The 16,923-nt window shown below is 43.4% G+C and overlaps 1 long non-coding RNA gene across 5 annotated transcripts in view; it reads right to left on the bottom strand.

The window, feature by feature from the left end:
• The window catches only part of LOC106824690 (uncharacterized), a 190,290-nt gene that overhangs the window by 132,028 nt on the left and 41,339 nt on the right, over positions 1–16,923 (bottom strand). For 3 of the 5 annotated variants that reach the window (XR_011506500.1, XR_006533445.2, XR_011506499.1), the window contains exon 5: positions 16,199–16,279. This is a non-coding gene — a long non-coding RNA (uncharacterized lncRNA). Of the gene's footprint in view, positions 1–7,560; positions 7,681–15,271; positions 15,404–16,198; positions 16,280–16,923 lie in introns of those variants that run through there. The other 2 variants (XR_006533446.2, XR_006533444.2) reach the window with 2 other exon arrangements.

Below are 16,923 nucleotides of genomic sequence, written 5' to 3'. Positions count from 1 at the left end.
AAAAATGCTGAAGCAATGCAGAAGATTATTTTTTCTTTTTTTCCTCTTAATTTTTAAAATAAACATGTTTAAATCAAAAAGTATGCCATTGCCTTTGGGATTTGTAAAATAGGTATATGTAATACATACAACAACTATAGCACAAAGGACAGAGCAGGGCTGGATGTGGCTCTATATATTTCCAAGGTTTCCACATTTTACACAAAGTGTTACCACGTTATCATGTTAACTGTAAAAAATTAAGGATATATATTGTAGTCACTAGTCAACCACTAAGAAAAAAACCACAAAGAAACATAGCTAAAAAGTCAGTAAGAAAATTTAAATGGAATTAAAAACATTTGAATAATTTTTAAAGGCAATAAATGAAAAACATAGGCTAAAAATACAGAAGAAACAGGTAAAAAACAAAAAAATTATAGACCTATCCAAACCTATCAATAATTGCATTAAATATTAATAGATTAAATAATTCAATCAATAGGCAGAGATTATCAGAACGGATTTAAAAAACTACTGTCTACAGGGGCTGGCCCCGTGGCCGAGTGGTTAAGTTCGCGCGCTCCGCTGCAGGCGGCCCAGTGTTTCGTTGGTTTGAATCCTGGGCGCGGACATGGCACTGCTCATCAAACCACGCTGAGGCGGCGTCCCACATGCCACAACTAGAAGGACCCACAACAAAGAATATACAACTATGTACCGGGGGGCTTTGGGGAGAAAAAGGAAAAAAATAAAATCTTTAAAAAAAAAAAAAAAAAAACTACTGTCTACAAGAGACACACTTTGAATCTGAAGATGCAAATAGCCTCAATGTACATGAATGAAAAATTATATACTATGCAAATAGAAAGCATAAGAAGGCTGCAGTGGCTGTATGAATATCAGACAAAATAGATTTCAAGATGTTGAGGGTTGAATTGTGTTTCCCAGAAAGGTGTGTTGACGTCCTCACCCCTGGTACCGGTGAATGTGATCTTATTCGGGAATAGGGTCTTTGCTCACGTAATCAAGTTGAGATGAGGGTGGACCCTAATCCAATGATCAATGTCCTTTATGAGAAGAGGCAAGTTTGGACACAGAGACACACGGAGAAGTAGACTAAGTGAGGCAGAGATCGGATTGCTATATCTACAAGCCAAGGAGCACCAAGTATTGCAGGCAACTAACAGAAGCTGGAAGAGGCAAGACAGGATTCTTGCAGAGCCTTCAGAGGGAGAACGGTCCTGCAGATACCTTGATTATGGACTTCTAGCCTCCAGCACTGAGAGAATAAATTTCTGTTGTTTTGAAACCACCAAGTTCATGGTACTTTTTTTATGGTAACCCTAGAAAACTAATGCCCAAGAGAAAAAGTGTTATCAGAGATAAAGAGGGATATATCATTATAATAAAAAGGTCAATTCATGAGGAAGGCATAATAATCATAAACATGTATGCGACTAATAAAAGAGTTTCAAAATACACAAGGTAAAAAGACATAATTGATGAGAGAAATGGACAATTCCACAAACTTAGAGATTTTATCAATCTTCTCTACGCAATTAATAGAATAACTAGACAAAAAAAATCAGCAAAGACATAGAAGATCTGAAAAAGAACACTGCCAACCACATAAATATATAAAGGAAAAAAGAGCTGTTAGCCTTGGAACATTCTTTTCTGCTTTCTGTAATTTTCCTGATGTCCTCAATTATAGTCTTGGTCTTTCTTCTGATATGCAAGATAGTTACCCTGTTTCCCCCTCAAATTTGTGGTTGCAAATGTTTTTAATTTGCTTTAAAAACAATATCTTTCATCTTACATCATTTATGCAGTTTTGTTTTATTTTTTTTACTCTTTCTTCTTAGTCAATGATTTTCAAGTTCTCTTTTCTTATCAATGTGTATCTTCCACACATTACTCTTTTATGTTTGTTCTAACTTCATACTGCTTCTTGTAGATTTCTGGCTTCCTTAAAACAATAATAGCAAACACTTCCAATATAGTCCCTAAATGTATTCAGTCTTTTATATGCTCTAAATACATTCAGTCTTTTAATTATTTACCACAACTCTATGAAGTGAGTACTATTGTATTCCCATTTTATAGATGAGGACACGACGGCACAGAGAAGTTAAGTAACTTACCCCAGGTCTCACAGCCAGTAAATGATGGAGCCAGACTCTAACCAGGCAGCTGAGTCCCAGCATCTATACTCTTAACTACTTCTTAACTACTGGGATATGGAGTCTGTCTCCCTAGATTGCCAAATTAAATATTTTGGTTCCTTTTTATAATAACTTCTCTTTTATTCCCTCTTTATCCACTTCCTCATTTTCAAAGGGTTTGCTCTTTCTATCAGTTATATTATTCTTCATCAAATTACTTCTTCTTGCTACCTCCTTTATCACCACGAAAAAAAATTTGCCTTCCAAGCCTCCCGTGGTGGACTGAAAAACACCCCTCTAAAAAATATCCATGTCCTAATCCGTGGGACCTGTGAATGTTATTTTCTCTGGCAAAGTCTTTGCAGATATGATTAAGTTAAGGATCTTTCGATGGGAAGATTATCCTGGATTGTCTGGGTGGGCGCTCAGGGTAATCACATGTGTCCTTAAGAGAGAGGCAGAGGCAGAGTTGACACACACAGGGAAGAGAAAGCAATGGAAAGACAGAGCAGAGAGGAACTTGGAGAGGCTGGCCTTGAAGACTTGAGCGATGTGGCCACAAACCAAGGAATGTCGGCAGTCCCTGGAAGCTAGGAAAAGCAAGGAGCAGATTCTCGCCTAGAGCTTCTGAAGGAAGCACAGCCCTGCTAGCACCTTGATTGCTACCTAGTGACACTGATTTCGGACTTCTAGCCTCCAGAACTGTGTGAGAATAAATTTCTGTCAAGCCACCTAATTTGTGGTAATTTGCTTCTAGCCGCCATAGGAAACTAATACACCTCTTCTCCCAGCTACACCACTAAACCCTTTTCCTTGTTGCCTCCTTCCGTGGAGAGACAGAATTTTATTAGTTCATTTAAAAAAAATATTGGATATAGGCCTACTGTGTGCTAGGCTCCAGGAATAAACATGTTAAATAGACAATGTATTCTGAAACAGCTTGGGTCAATGTTGGGCAGTGCTGGACAGGGTAATTTCAAACAAAATACAATGAAGTATATATTATGAGACTGAGAAAGGCTATGAGATCAACAGGAGGGGGATGAATGTGAGAGGAACAAGGCTAGTTTCTTCAAGGAGGTGGCTTCTAAGCTGAGGCTTCCACAGGAAGTAAGAGGGAAACAGGCAAAGAGTGGCGCTCCAGGAGAAGGAAGAGCAAGTGCAAAGACAGTGATTGGTTCACATCTTGGGTCCTTTCCATCTTAAGACACTTATTTTCCTTCAATTAACTGATAAGACCCACAAAATGTCTATTCTCCTGTACCATGTGCTTCGTAGTGCTCTGTGCATGTTTACTAATAGTTCAAAGGATAAAGCATAATTTTAACATAACTAGTCTCCTTGCTTTCTCTTCTGACATTTTTCAGTAGGAGGGCCAACCTCATGGTGTGGTGGTGAAGTTCAGCACGCTCCCTTTCAGCAGCCCGGGTTTGTGGGTTTGGATCCCAGGTGCAGACCTGGATCACTCATCAGTCATGCTGTGGCCATGACCTACATACGAAATACAGGAAGATGGGCACAGATGCTAGCTCAGGGCTAATCTTCCTCAAGCAAAGGAAGAGGAGGGTTGGCGACAGATGTTAGCTCAGAGCGAGTCTTCCTCAGCAGGAAAAAAAAAAAAAAAGAAGAATCAGAAGCTGAGGATTGGAGATGGGAGTCCTCGTTCCCATTTCCATTCCTCACATGCCCATTTTTATAAAGCACTTTCTCCACAGTTTGTGAGTTTCTTGACAGAACACACAGGACATAACCGACGTGAACATGTTTCCAGAAGTACAAGGTGTGGCCAAAAGGGATCCCATTCTTACTTTCACTCAACCCCTAAATGTGACCTTCATAAATTGACTTTGAATTTTCAATATTCCCAGAGACTCAGGAAAGCCACTGGATGATTCTTCTGCCTCTATGTAAAAGGTCTTAGCTAGCTCTAACCCTGGCATGACCTCACCATCCTGCTACATCATTAACTCACGTGAGCAGGAATTGACCTCCCCAACTCGCTTGTATCTGCCCTCACTCTCCAGCTAGAAACTGCACATAGACGATGAGGAAAAAAATGTGTATAAACAGCTCTGTTTTCTTTTTTTCTTGCCTTTATTAAGGAAGAAACTCATGTTTAGGTCCATGTTCTGCACAGCTCTTAACTCATGAGGGTCCTTTATCAAGGTCCACTAAAACATTAGAAGGTGTTTGTCCACTATCCTCATCAATATCATTATAACGTTGTGATATGTTTAAAGAGCAGGGAAAAACATTTGCATGCTTTGAACTCGCCAAAGACCTTTGAAGGTCATAGGAAGTAGTTTGATAATAACAAGACCAAGAATTAGAACCTATTTTTAAACTTTCTTTCAGAATGGAAGGCAGTAGGAGAGGGATACAAAAGCTCAAAAAGTTCAAAAGAGGGATGACTCTAGCGAAAATGGTGTCGTTTCAGAGTCCAGCTGAATATATGGAGCTGACCCCCTTTTCCTCCTCAATTTAACAAACATTTGGTTGGCTGAGTTCTCCAGCTTCCAGCCCTGCTTCAGAAGGTCTCTGTTTATCTTTGCAAGGACAATTAAGTGGCAGGAATGTGTAATAGAGTGAAGTGTGGCCAAAACAAACAGCTCTCTTAAAACGTTGTGTAGAAGTGGCTATTGTTGCTGGTGTTTCTGCAAGAGTCAGAAACCACTTGCTAAATAGCTTAATTCCATTTCTTTGCAGACAGACCGATCCTATTGCAGAAGAGGGACCATGTGGTCTGCTGGTTAGAGAGAAGTCCTGGAAGCCTGAACAGGCCCGCATTTTACAACATAGCTGAGCAGCTGACTCACTCAGTAACCAATAGGGCTATGTCGCCTAACCTCATGGGGCTTGTTGTCTATCCAGCTGGAAAATTTGGTAAGATGTGAGGCTGGACTGAAAATCATTTGTGGTACGCCTGATTTGCTTGACCACAGGGTACAGTGTGAGACTGCTGGGCCCCATTGAGTAACAGCCCTGTGGGCTGTGATTGGTAAAGTTAAGCCTCACAGACACAAGACTCCAGGTTGGTGAGAGTACCCTGTACAGGAGAGGGAAGCCTCTGCAGAATCAATAGATGACTATTTCCAGTTTCTGTCCCCACTCGGCCTCAGTCAATCACTATATTTCCCTGTAAAATGGATCTTAGCAGTATCTCGATCCCCAGCTCACCGGCACAGAGTGACAGCGTTGAGCAGGGCAGGTACTCTGCAGCGCCCTGTGTGTTCCTTCCACCAGGGATCTGCAGAATCTGCAGGCACTTAGGGTCAGATCAGCTATGCTGAGACCGAGATGAACTTGAGGGAGATGAAATGCAAGCCCATCCCAGGGCTCCGAAGGAAAGACAATTTACATAAAACACATGCATTTGAAAGGAAAGATAATTGATTGAAAATTGGTGAGTTAAGTTAAAAGAGAAAACAATTCAAGGAAGGGAATGTTTTCCGTAGGAAATTGACATGTGGTATTGCCTTCGGGTTTCAGGTATCCCGGGATGGTGGCTTCAGATCCAGGGCCTGGAACTGACATTTTGGTAGTGCAGGGCTGGCCTTTGAGGGTGAGACTTCTGATAAAACCTACACAGGTCTAGAATGGTAATAAGTAGTTTACTCTAAGCCACCAGGGAGTCTGCAGCCTGCCCAGGAAATTGATAAATTGTGCTTGAATTGACTTTTATTCCCAAGGCTAATAATAGTTGGTTTGTGTTTAAAACACTTTTTAGCTAAGCTAGCCCTAACTAGGTCAATGGAGAATTGTTTTAGGTAAAGAAACCATCAGGAGGGGAGTAGACCCGGTTCTTAGGGTCAGGATAGAGTATTACTTATCATCTTTGTATACCTTTAAGTATACTGCCCTCCTATGTATAACTCAATAATTACTTTTATTATACTGTATTTCAAATACTTCTTTGCATGACTTTCTCCCTTATTTTAGTTAGAAAACTCAACTAATAATGGCTTAAACAAGAAAGGCACTTGATCACCTTATAGAAAATTAAGTCCAGATGTATACAGTTTCAAAGTTGGATGAGCAGTTCAATGATGTCATGGCCCTGTGTGAGCATCTCTGAGTCAACTGGCATTTCCCTTAATTTCAAGATGGCTGCCACTGCTCCACACATCATGGTCTCACATCCCAGGACGCCAAGAGGTAAGGAAGTAGGTGGCTGGCTCATGCCTTTTATCCAGAGGAATATCCTTCCCTAAATCCCCAGTAGACTTCCCCTTAAGTTTCATTCACATGCTCACTCTAAAGTACAAATCATTCCTATTGGCAAGACACATTCTTGTCTGAACAAAATCAGGGTTCTGTTAAGAAGAAAGAAAGGGGGCATCTACTGAGTGAGCAGCATTAGTACCTGTCATACTCCTCTACTAGATTGTAAGTTCCATGACGGCAGAAACCGACTCTTACTCTTTTTTTTTTTTGTACCTCCAGGGTATAGCATAGCACCTGACAATAGATGCTCAATAAATGTTTGTTGAATGAATGAAAATGACCAAGCATGGAATAATATTTTAAAATAACAAGCATGGGGAAGGAAGAAAGTTACAGAATTGTACATATTTTCATAATCTTGGACCCTGGCCTCTAATTCTCAATTCCCTTCACAGAGGGTAACTTGAGAAGAAGAATGAAGTCATAAAAGGCGTTTTATGCTTTCGGGTGGTTAATTTGGCGTGAGTAAGATGGAAAGTGGTAAGTTTATGGGCAGAGAGGCTGGTGAATCTGTTGAGATGCTTTGTATTTTAAAATATGGACACTGAAATTGCGCATAACAAGAAATGTGCAGGAAGGTCAGGCTCCGTGGGCCACACGTGAGGAATGGTAGACACTGCACATCAGAGGACGCAAAGGTTGGCAAAGAAGTCAACCCTTCTGTTCTTTTAGGAGCAAGGAAATCTTTCCCAGAAGGTCTATGGTAGACATCCCTTCACACTTTTTTGCACGGAATCAGGCCACATGCCCGTTCCTAGCTGTTCCCAAGTCTCTGGGTAGGGGAATGGAATGAGTGTGACAGGTTTAGGTTAACCACTCAGAGTGGGGTGGACACTGTGAGAAAATCACATGGCGCCTGGTCCCGTTTAGGAGTTCTTGCCACACTGTAGGTTAAGACGTTTCCAAAGCCTGACCTTGTTTTATTTATTGTGGTAAAAATAGTTATGGAAGTGGGATGTGAGAGATATTTTGAAGAGAGAACAGTCATTAATTGAATATGGGGGAGGGGAAGAGCAACTGAGAGGGAGGAACTGAAGAGGTTTTGAGGTTGAACTTCTCCTCAAAATGGATCTATAGCAACAACAGAAAGACAGGGAGCCACTTACTGACTATTTCCAGAAACTTGGAAACTATTCCCAGACTTGAAGTTCAGTTGTGGTTAACAATAAACAAACAAAACCCCAAGTAACTAGCTGAATGCAGGACCCAGAGCATTTTATTATGTGGCAAGACAGGGGTAAGGTCAGCGAAGAAAAACAGACGCAGTAAATTCTTCCTGTGGCTGACGACCGCTTCATCTCTCAGAAGGCTGAAAAAGTGATAAGGAGAATCATTACTCTGCCCCAGATTTTGATCAGTTGGGACAAACTAGTTAAGGAAAGAAAAGCAACTAGACAGAAAGTAGCAGCTTCAACTTTTGGGAAAGCAGGAAGGAACAGGATCAGTTCAGACAGGGGCTTTCAACTTTAGGGGGCGGACTCTCCGAGTGCAGGGAAAACAGAGGCTTCGCGATGCCTACGAAGACCTTCTGACAACAATTCCATCCGACACTGGCCATCGGGACTGGAAAGAGTGGTCCCAAGAAATCATGCGGCTGCCCAAGGTGCTCTCTGAACCCCAAATTTTAAAAAAAGTGTCCAATAAATGATGGAAGGAGTCATCATCACATGATGGATCAAACCTTGGCTATGGAGTCAGATAGAATGGGGGGGTCAACCCTGGCACTGACTTTTAGTAGCTGTGTGACCCTAGACAAGTGGTATAACTGCTCTGTGCCTTCATTTCCTCATCTTTAAACTGTGTGTAAGAAGTCCCCCGCCACCAGGTTGTTGGAGAACAAAGAAGACAACATATGTAGAGCATATTAGCATGGTGCCTGGTGCAAAGTAAGTGCTCCATATACGTACAATATCTGTTGCTGTTGTAAAAACAACAACAAAGTGGTTATTTTTATCTTTTAAATATTTTTAATAAAACGAAAGGAATTAGGAAGAAAACCAGTAACATTTTCCATAATTCCATTTTCTAGATGAGTCTCCTTGGCACGTTCGGAGAATTCAATCAGTAGAGAAAAACACCCAAGGAAAACTGAAACCTCCTGTCCCCACCAAGCCTGCCCCAGCTCCTGTCCCTAAATGTGGCACTGCTAACAGTTTCTCATGATTACTTCCAGAAAATGTTCCCCCCAAAAGTTTTATTTTTAGATGAATGCTAAATAAGATGCACAAAAAAATAGCAGTCGGTCAAATAGGGCATGTGGTGTGATATAAATTGGGGCAGAACCAAAAAAGCACACTCTGAATTCTCCTCTTCCTCCCTCCCCCTTCTCTTCTTTCCTCCCTTCTCCCCATCTCTTCCTGTCTTCCCTTTCCTTTTTCTCACGTCAGGCGGGAAAATGGAAGCTTACTGGCCTGAGAGAATGGAAGACCCAGCCAAGAGAGGAGCTGGCCTATGTACCTGGCAGACCTGAATGAGCTCAGGCAGGTGGACCATGGTGAATTTATCTCAGAGAACTGGGAGGACCCAGGGATGAAATGATGGAAACGCTGCTCATTGTGTTTAAGAAACTTTGGTGTTGGGAGGGTAACTGGATCCTAAATTTCAAGTAGTGCATCAATATGGATGCCTCAGATTATTGTAGGACACCCTGAGCACTCACAGGAAGCCTATCTTTTGGGTGGGGTCCAAGATTTTGCAGTCCATTTTCTCAGAGGCCTAGCTTCCATTCACAGCTGAGTTATTGATTCTGTCATTTTCAGGAATCAGAGACAAGCAACCCTAGACACAATCTAATGACTGCACAGAAGCATTTATTGGTCATTCCAAGGACAAGACTTCAAAGTGACATGATCACTTTCTTTAAAGTTTTTTTTTTTTTTTTGCTAAGGAAGGTTCGCCCTGCACTAACATCTATTGCCAATTTTCCTCATTTTTTGCTTAAGGAAGATTTGCCCCAAGCTAACATCTGTGCCAATCTTCCTCTATTTTGTATGTGGGTCACCACCACAGCCTGGTTGGCACTGACTGGTATAGGTCCATGCCCATGATCCGAACCCACAAACCAAGCCCACCAAAGTGGAACATGCCAGACTCAAACACCATGCCATGGGGCTGGCCCCCAAATAATTTTTTAAGCGTTGTCCTATGGAAAAGAAATTTGCTGTCTATAGTTCCAAAAGGCAGAGCTGGACCAATAGAGGCTGAGGTCAGACAGATAACATAACTTAGATCTGTTAAAAAATGGAGTGAACAACTCTTAAGAAATAGTGCTTTCTTTGCCCCTAGACATGTCCAAAGAGAGACTGGCTGACAACATATCAGCAAAGTTGCAAGAAAGTTTCATGTTATGAGAGCAGATGGAGTCCCCTCTGGTTGGCCACTCACCAAAAGATGGTTCTTTCTGGGAATTACCATGTACCACTTCCCAAACGCTGTCTGCCCCAACGACCACCACCTGCCCAATTGTTGTAAACATGTGTGATGGTGTCTGCCTCACGCCAAAGAGACTCTCTTTTCATGCAGACAGCAGCTCTGCCTCAATCATATTTGCTAGGCAACCCCATCCCCTGGCTGGACACTTGACACCCACCTAAATTTCGGAGATGGAAATGTGGGTATTGTGGGTTGGCTGCCTTCGGACACGCCCACACAGGAACACAAGAAGCTGCTCGACAGAGAAACAGAGTAATAAATGCTGACTGAGCATATACTACCTGCCAGGCACTGTTCTAGGCATGGGCGAGCCTGCGGGAAACAAACCAGATAAAACCCCCGCTTTCACAGAACTCATATTTAGTAGGGTCCAGGAAACAAAGATGAGAGGCAGAGAGAGAGCAAAGAGCATGGGCCAAATTTCCTGGCAGGCCTCTGAGAACTGCCTGGGGGTCCTGTGAGAAACCCCAGTGGTTCTCCAGTAAACATCCTGCTTGCTTACACCAACTGGAGCTGGTTTCTGTTATTTGCAACCCAAAGGGTCTTAACTAAGACTCCATATGAAATGCGTTTGTCTCCATATGTATTCTCTTCACGACCACTTTGGAGCAGGCAGAGGAAGGGGACGTTTTAAGATCAATAGTTCAGAAGCTGGTGGGAGAGAATGAGAAAAGTTTTCTTGCCATCCTTCCATATATCCGTTCTTAGATTTAGCGTCTCCGGGTTTCCAGCTGCCATAATAAGGGAGACAGAGAAGCTGCTTTCCTCGATTTTCAGGATGGCAGAGCAAAGGTTATAGGGTAGGCAGAATTTTATGTTCTCTACCGCATCCAAGTATTATTATTATTCTTTAATATTTCTACATAGCTGTAAGATAAGCAAGGAAGTACATTCTCCACCCAGGCTTACAATAATAAATAAAAATCATTCCAAAACAAGAAAAACAAAAGCTCTTTCCCCCAAGAGCTTAGCGGGGAGAGGCAAGTCAAACAATGTGGGACAGAGATGCGGCCCGAGATGAGCTCAGGAAGTTCTAAACAGATGGTGTCTCAGCGGGGCTGGGCTTCCAGGGGCTTTTTGAGAGAGTAAAGGGGGAGCTCTTCAGATGGCGACCAAGCTGGCGTGCTCAGCAGAAAGGTGCAGGTCCCAGGGCAGTGTGTACCCCTCCTCCAAGGAGCTTCTGTTCCTCAGGCTATTAGTTTCGGAATCTTCAACTTATTAAGTAAGAGAGTAGGAGAGAGAGAAAAAAATCACCTTGCCATTTCGCCAAATCTGCTTTCATTTTAATGCCTCTACAGTGAGATGCAGATCTTCTTTCAATTTTCTACTTGCTGATTAATTTCCTGTTGACTCTGAAGGTAACTGAAAACCTTTTGGATGAAGCAGGAATAGCCTTAACGCAAGTGATTCTTGCTAATAGGATTGAGTCACTGGCGGCCAGCCTTAGGGGCTTCCTCTGAGCTCCATGTGGGTGGGTGGCTTTTTGGCACTTGTTAATTTAAAATGCGTCCACTCATAAGCATGTTTAACATAATGTCATTCTTTTCTCTTTTCCACTGTCCTGGGAGGGTCCACCTCATGTTCCGCTCTGGAGATCCAGAGTTAGCCTAAGCTGTAAAATGGGCTCTGTCTGCCCTCATGCTCCTGCCTAGCCCCCTTTCTTTGACCTTTCCCATCAGTCTTGACACTTTCCTCTCTCTCTCCATGTTCAGGTTTCTAAGTTTGATGCATTTTACTCAGTTATCATAACCTGCTGTGGGGGGGGGGAACCCTTTTATATTAGTCATGTACAATTGAGTATAAATTTAAGTCAGATTACTTCTCCTAAGGGCACCCACATATTAACACTTGTGTTTGAAGGGTAGACAAGTTTAGGAGAAAAAGCAATGGGCCGGTTGTTCAAAGACTCCATTCTAGTCTTGGCTTTGTGCTAAATGGCCAGGTTTCCTGAGCCAGGCACTTCACTTCTTAGTCTTGATTTTTTTTTAATTCTGGTTTTTTTTTTTTTAATTCTTTTTGAAATTTTCTAAAGCCTCTTCTTGTTCTCAAAGCTGTGAATTCCCGATCTTACAGGGGGACATTTGAGAAGAGCTGGGACCTCCACAGGTCTCTGAGCCAATCCCACTGTGTTTGGCCTCCTTCATCTGGATGCCAAGGGATCTGAGGGCACCTTCCAGCAACTAAGATCCAATGTCAGCACATTTTCTGTCTGGAAAAGTTCTTGCCAAGATTTTATGCAAGGAAAGCCACATTTGTTATTCTGGGTATTTATTCACACCTAAATTCCTAATATTGTCTTCCGAATGCTCACCTCATACAGTGTCACCACCAACAAATAAGTTTAAAACTAAGAAATGTAGAAACACACGAGCTCTAAGCTTCAACCAAATCCCTTTCCGTGCCTCTGCCAGCATCCTCCCGTCCCCGGGTGTGCGCTTCCGGCATAGCTCTCTGGACAGGACAGTGGTTCCCAACTCTGGCTACACATTTAGTCTCCTGAGGAGCTTTTAAAAGTCATGTGCTCATTCACCTCCTGGACCGCTTATGTCGGCCTTTCTCCCCGCAGTAGAGCAGACAGTAGTGTTCTGAAACTCTTGTAATCCCAGTTTTCCTCAGAATTGAGGACCCCTTTTAGGACATCTGCAGGACCCAAGAAAAAGCTGGGGTGGAGCTGCCTCTTCTAACCCCTGCCCAGGTGAAGGAGTTACTCCACCTCACCTTTCTTCTTTTTTTCAAAATCTAGGTAGATTAAGGAGTCTCTATTTTCTTACTCTCTGTTTCACTGGGGAAATTACGTTTTGCACCTCCTTCTATCTCAGCGTCTTGTTTTACCTGGAATAGCCTACATGTCAGCCTCCTGGGTGTCCAGTCCCTCAGACCCCAGGATCTTCCTGTCCTTTAATATGTTAAATTAAATTTCTTTAAGCGTAGTGTTCACCTGATATATCTGAGAATTCCTAGGGGACCTACGTTTCCGTTGACACCTCTGCTTGCTTCCCCTAAACTTTTTCTCTCTAGTATGTATTATTTCCTGCAGCCATCATCCGTCTTCCTCATTGTTTTTCTCCATGATGGACACCATCCCTATTCCTTCATTCCTTCAAAGCTCACCAACAAAAGACTGTGTGTCTAACAGACTTTTATGGATAGTTTAGTGCTAATGAAGGGTATTACCCCATGGAACAGCAGGCATCAGCTTAGAATTGAACATCAGACTTAACCATCCTAAAATCCAGCAGCCATGGAAAATTCCAGCCATGCAGAATTATTTTTTACTTCTTGGGCCACATCCGCTCAAGAGACTTTTTCATCTTTTCTCCAACTGTTAGGCACTATTCCCCAAAGTTCCTGATAATTTTTTTTTATGCAAGGAAATTCATCTTTTAGCATCCTAGGCTAAACTAGCATCTGCTGACTTTAACACATCCCTATAGTCGTTAGCTTGGCTAACGTGCAGAGGGATGCACGGTGGTTAGTGTAACATTATCCCTTTAGCTTGGTCACTTTTTGAGCAAAGCCATCCTCCCAGCTTCCAGGTGCCCTCCCTCCTTGTCCTGCTGCACCCATTCTGGTCTGAGCGGGATTCTTTGATTTAACAATCATTCTGTGGCCAAGCAGCGCCAGACCATCCACTCCGGGATATCGCTGTTAGGTGCTGTGGGGGCAGCAGAACATCAGAGCTGGGAGGGACCCAATGATGGTCCAGCTCCTCCACTTAGGGATGCATAAAATCAGGAGCAGCCTAGTATCAGCCTGGGAGGATGGAGGGGTTCATGGTGGACGCTCAGGCCTCCTGGGTTCACACCCAGATGCACAGGGCTGCTGCCTTGGCAAGTTACTAAGTTCTCTGTGTTATTATCAGCTCGGAGGTAAATAATGGATCCTATCTCATCAGGCTGATAGGATAAATGAACTAACGCACGTGCAGTACTTGGAATAGTGTCTGGACATAGTACATGCTCTATCTTATCATAACCCAGGGTCCCACAGCCAATTAGGAAAACCCAGATCAAGAATCCAAGTCTTTGAACTTCCAGTTCCCTGCCAGACAAGGAAGGATAACACATAGGTGAGTCCACAAGACCTTGCTATCTAACTGGGTAAACAAAACCGATACACCTGAAGCACTTGGGGGCGAGCATTAAGAGATGGATAAAGGGATGAAGCAGCGATTCTCCAGCTTGGCTACGTATTGGCATCATCTGGAGGATTTTTCAAAATTGTGATGCTCAGGCCATCCCCCAAGGCAATTAAATCTGAATCTCTAGCAGTGGAGCCCAAGCATCAATATGTTTTAAATCTCCCAGGCAATTTCAACATGCAGCCAAGGAAGAAAATCACTGGCTGCAGCAATCATGACACCTTAATGGGCCATTTCACTTCAAAGGGCTGAGGCAATTGGCTTTTGATCACTACAAGTACTTTGGAAAGCCTGAACTTGACCAATCTTATGTCTCCTCATCCAGTAGTCTTTTTTAAAGTTGTCATTGATTAGGCCTTTATTATGTGCCAGGCGGGACACTACTCATGCGTGACCTCATGGGCCCAATACAGTAATCCTATGAGGCCAGTCCTAGAATTAGCCCCACTTTACAGATGTGGAAATTAAGGCCTGGAGAGACGAAGGCCCTTGGTCAAGGTGACACGGATAATGTGTGGTGCATCTGGGACTCAAACACATGCCCTCCAACCCAGAGCCCACAGAGCTAGATTGCGTCCGCCTCACTGCTCTGCCCCTTGGAGCATCCTTTCTCAGAAATGCTTCTCTGACCTGCCACCCACAATCTGAGAGCAGAACTCTCTCCAACCTCTTACCACCACCTCCATCTTCTCCAGCACCCCAACCCAAATCCCGATCCTGGTCATTTTTGTAAAATATAGCTTTTTTTTGCCTTTTGCTTCAATCCCACCCCCCCACCCCCATAAAGAGATCAACCGTCTCTTCTCTGTCACAGAACTTTATACAGCCTTCCTCTTGTTAATTCCCATGGTTGGTTCTAGCTACTTTCATATGTGAACTGCTGAATTTCCAGCTTCCTTTTTGGCCACCCAGCCTCCTCCTATTTAAAAATATTCAGCAAACTATAGAGCAAACCATAGTCCTCACCCGCTGTGTATCCATCCCCAGTCTGCCAGAGCACAATTATCCTGCTCTGAAAAGTCTTCATCAAAGGAATGTGCATTTTCTTTTCCTTTCTAAGGCCAAATTCCTTATCACAGATATATTATCTATTGCTGTGTAACAATATTATCACACATTTACAAGCTTAAAACAACACTCGTTCATTATCTCACAGTTTCTATGTGCCAGAAGTCCAGGAACAACTTAGTTGGGTCCTCTTCCTAGTGTCAAGGCTTTAATCAAAGTGGTAGTTGGGGTTGCAGTCTCATCTGGGGCTCGACTGTGGGAGGATCCACTTCTGATCTCATACAGTTTGCTGGCAGCATTCAGTTCCTTGCAGTTGTTGGACTGAGCACTTCACTTTCTTGTTGGCTGTTGGTCAGAGGCTGCCCTCAGCTCCTTGCCACACCACATCCTCCATAGGCAGCTCACAACAATGGCAGCTTTCTTCTCCAAAGGCAGCAAAGGAGGAGAACTCCTTGCAAGGTGGGAATCACAATTGTGCTTAATGTGATCACCTACACATAATCAGAATCTAACTACCTTTGCTGTGTCCTATTGGGTAGAAGCAAGCCACAGGACCTGCCCACACTCCAGGGAAGGGATCAGAGCATGAACAAGAGGAGGCGAAGATCATGGAGCCACCTTAGAGCTTGTGTTCCACAATGAGTTGTGGGCACCCCCTGCTGCCCGTTCTGATTGCTCCATCTTCTTTCCTGACCTCTGCTTCCCACTTCTCCAGGGTGCTCCAAATTTGGGGTGCAAGAAGAAGTAAAATGTCTTCTACCCCCAACCCTTACTCTAAGGACAGAGAAAGGGATTTGGGCAGAAGCTCCTCATTGTCAGCTAAAGTAATACAATTTGACAATATAACCCAGGGCAAAGGGGGGCCAAATCCCTCCCTTAATACAAAAGGGCCTCAGTACTAATTGGCATGAAACAGAGTCAAATGTATGTGGATAGGATTAATACAAGTTTTTCATGCTAACCAAATGGTTACATTATGAAGGAAATTAATCCTTGTTATGACAAGGTGGGTTGAATTTTGGACTTTCAGAAAGGGAATGAGCCATAGGACGAGTGGAAGTCCTTTCACTCCTTCCCTGGGCCAAAGCTCACCCTATATATGCATGGCCCTCCTCTAAGCCAGTATTCTCGAGACCACAGTTCACCCTTTCTAGCTGCTCAACCTGCAGAAGTTAGGCCAAGGAGAAAGACCATTATAGAGAATGCAAAACACAAGAAAGGACAAAATGGTATAGGACTTGATTACCTTTCTAGGGAGTCATGGGTTTTATCTTGGCAAAAGGTGTAGAAGCAGGAAGATGATAGTGTAAATCAGAATTAGTTTCACCTGTAAAAAAACAGAAAATTCCCGCATGAGAATGACTTAAACAAGAAAGATGATCTTTCTCTCATGTTCAAGAAGTCTGGAGGTAGCCAGAGCAAGGTTGGTAAATAATCCATGGGGGCAGGGAACTGGGCTCCTTCTCTGTGCTGCTCTGCCATGTGCAATCCCCATTACTAAGATAACTTCATAGCCAAAGAAGTTGCTGGAACCCCAGTCATTGCATCTGTCTTCCCATGAGTAGAAAGGAAAAAGAAGAGAAGAAAAGCACCTACTTCTCCATTTAAGGACACACTGTGGAAGCTGCACACACACTTCTGCTAACATCCCATTGGCCAAAAGTGAATCATATAGCCACACCTGGCAGCAAGAGAGGCTGGCAAGTGGAGTCTGTATCCTGGGCAGCTACGTGGCCACATAAAAATCAGGCACTTAAAAAGGAGGAAATGTCTACTGGTGGACAACGGCAGCCTGTGGCATGGTGTGGCGACATGAAGATGCACCCCCTGCCTGCCCCTTCAAGGGGGTACTTGCTGCCCCAGATGTTCAGAATGCTGTCAGTGGGCAGCCTTCTGCTCCAGGCCCCACAGGTCTGCCTCAGCTGTAGGGACCCACCTAGCCCAAGGACTTGCCCATATTCAGTGACCAAC

This window comes from Equus asinus, chromosome 10 (genome assembly GCF_041296235.1).
Source record: "Equus asinus isolate D_3611 breed Donkey chromosome 10, EquAss-T2T_v2, whole genome shotgun sequence".
Taxonomy (NCBI): Eukaryota; Metazoa; Chordata; class Mammalia; order Perissodactyla; family Equidae; genus Equus; species Equus asinus.
This window is presented reverse-complemented; position numbering and strand designations above follow the sequence as displayed.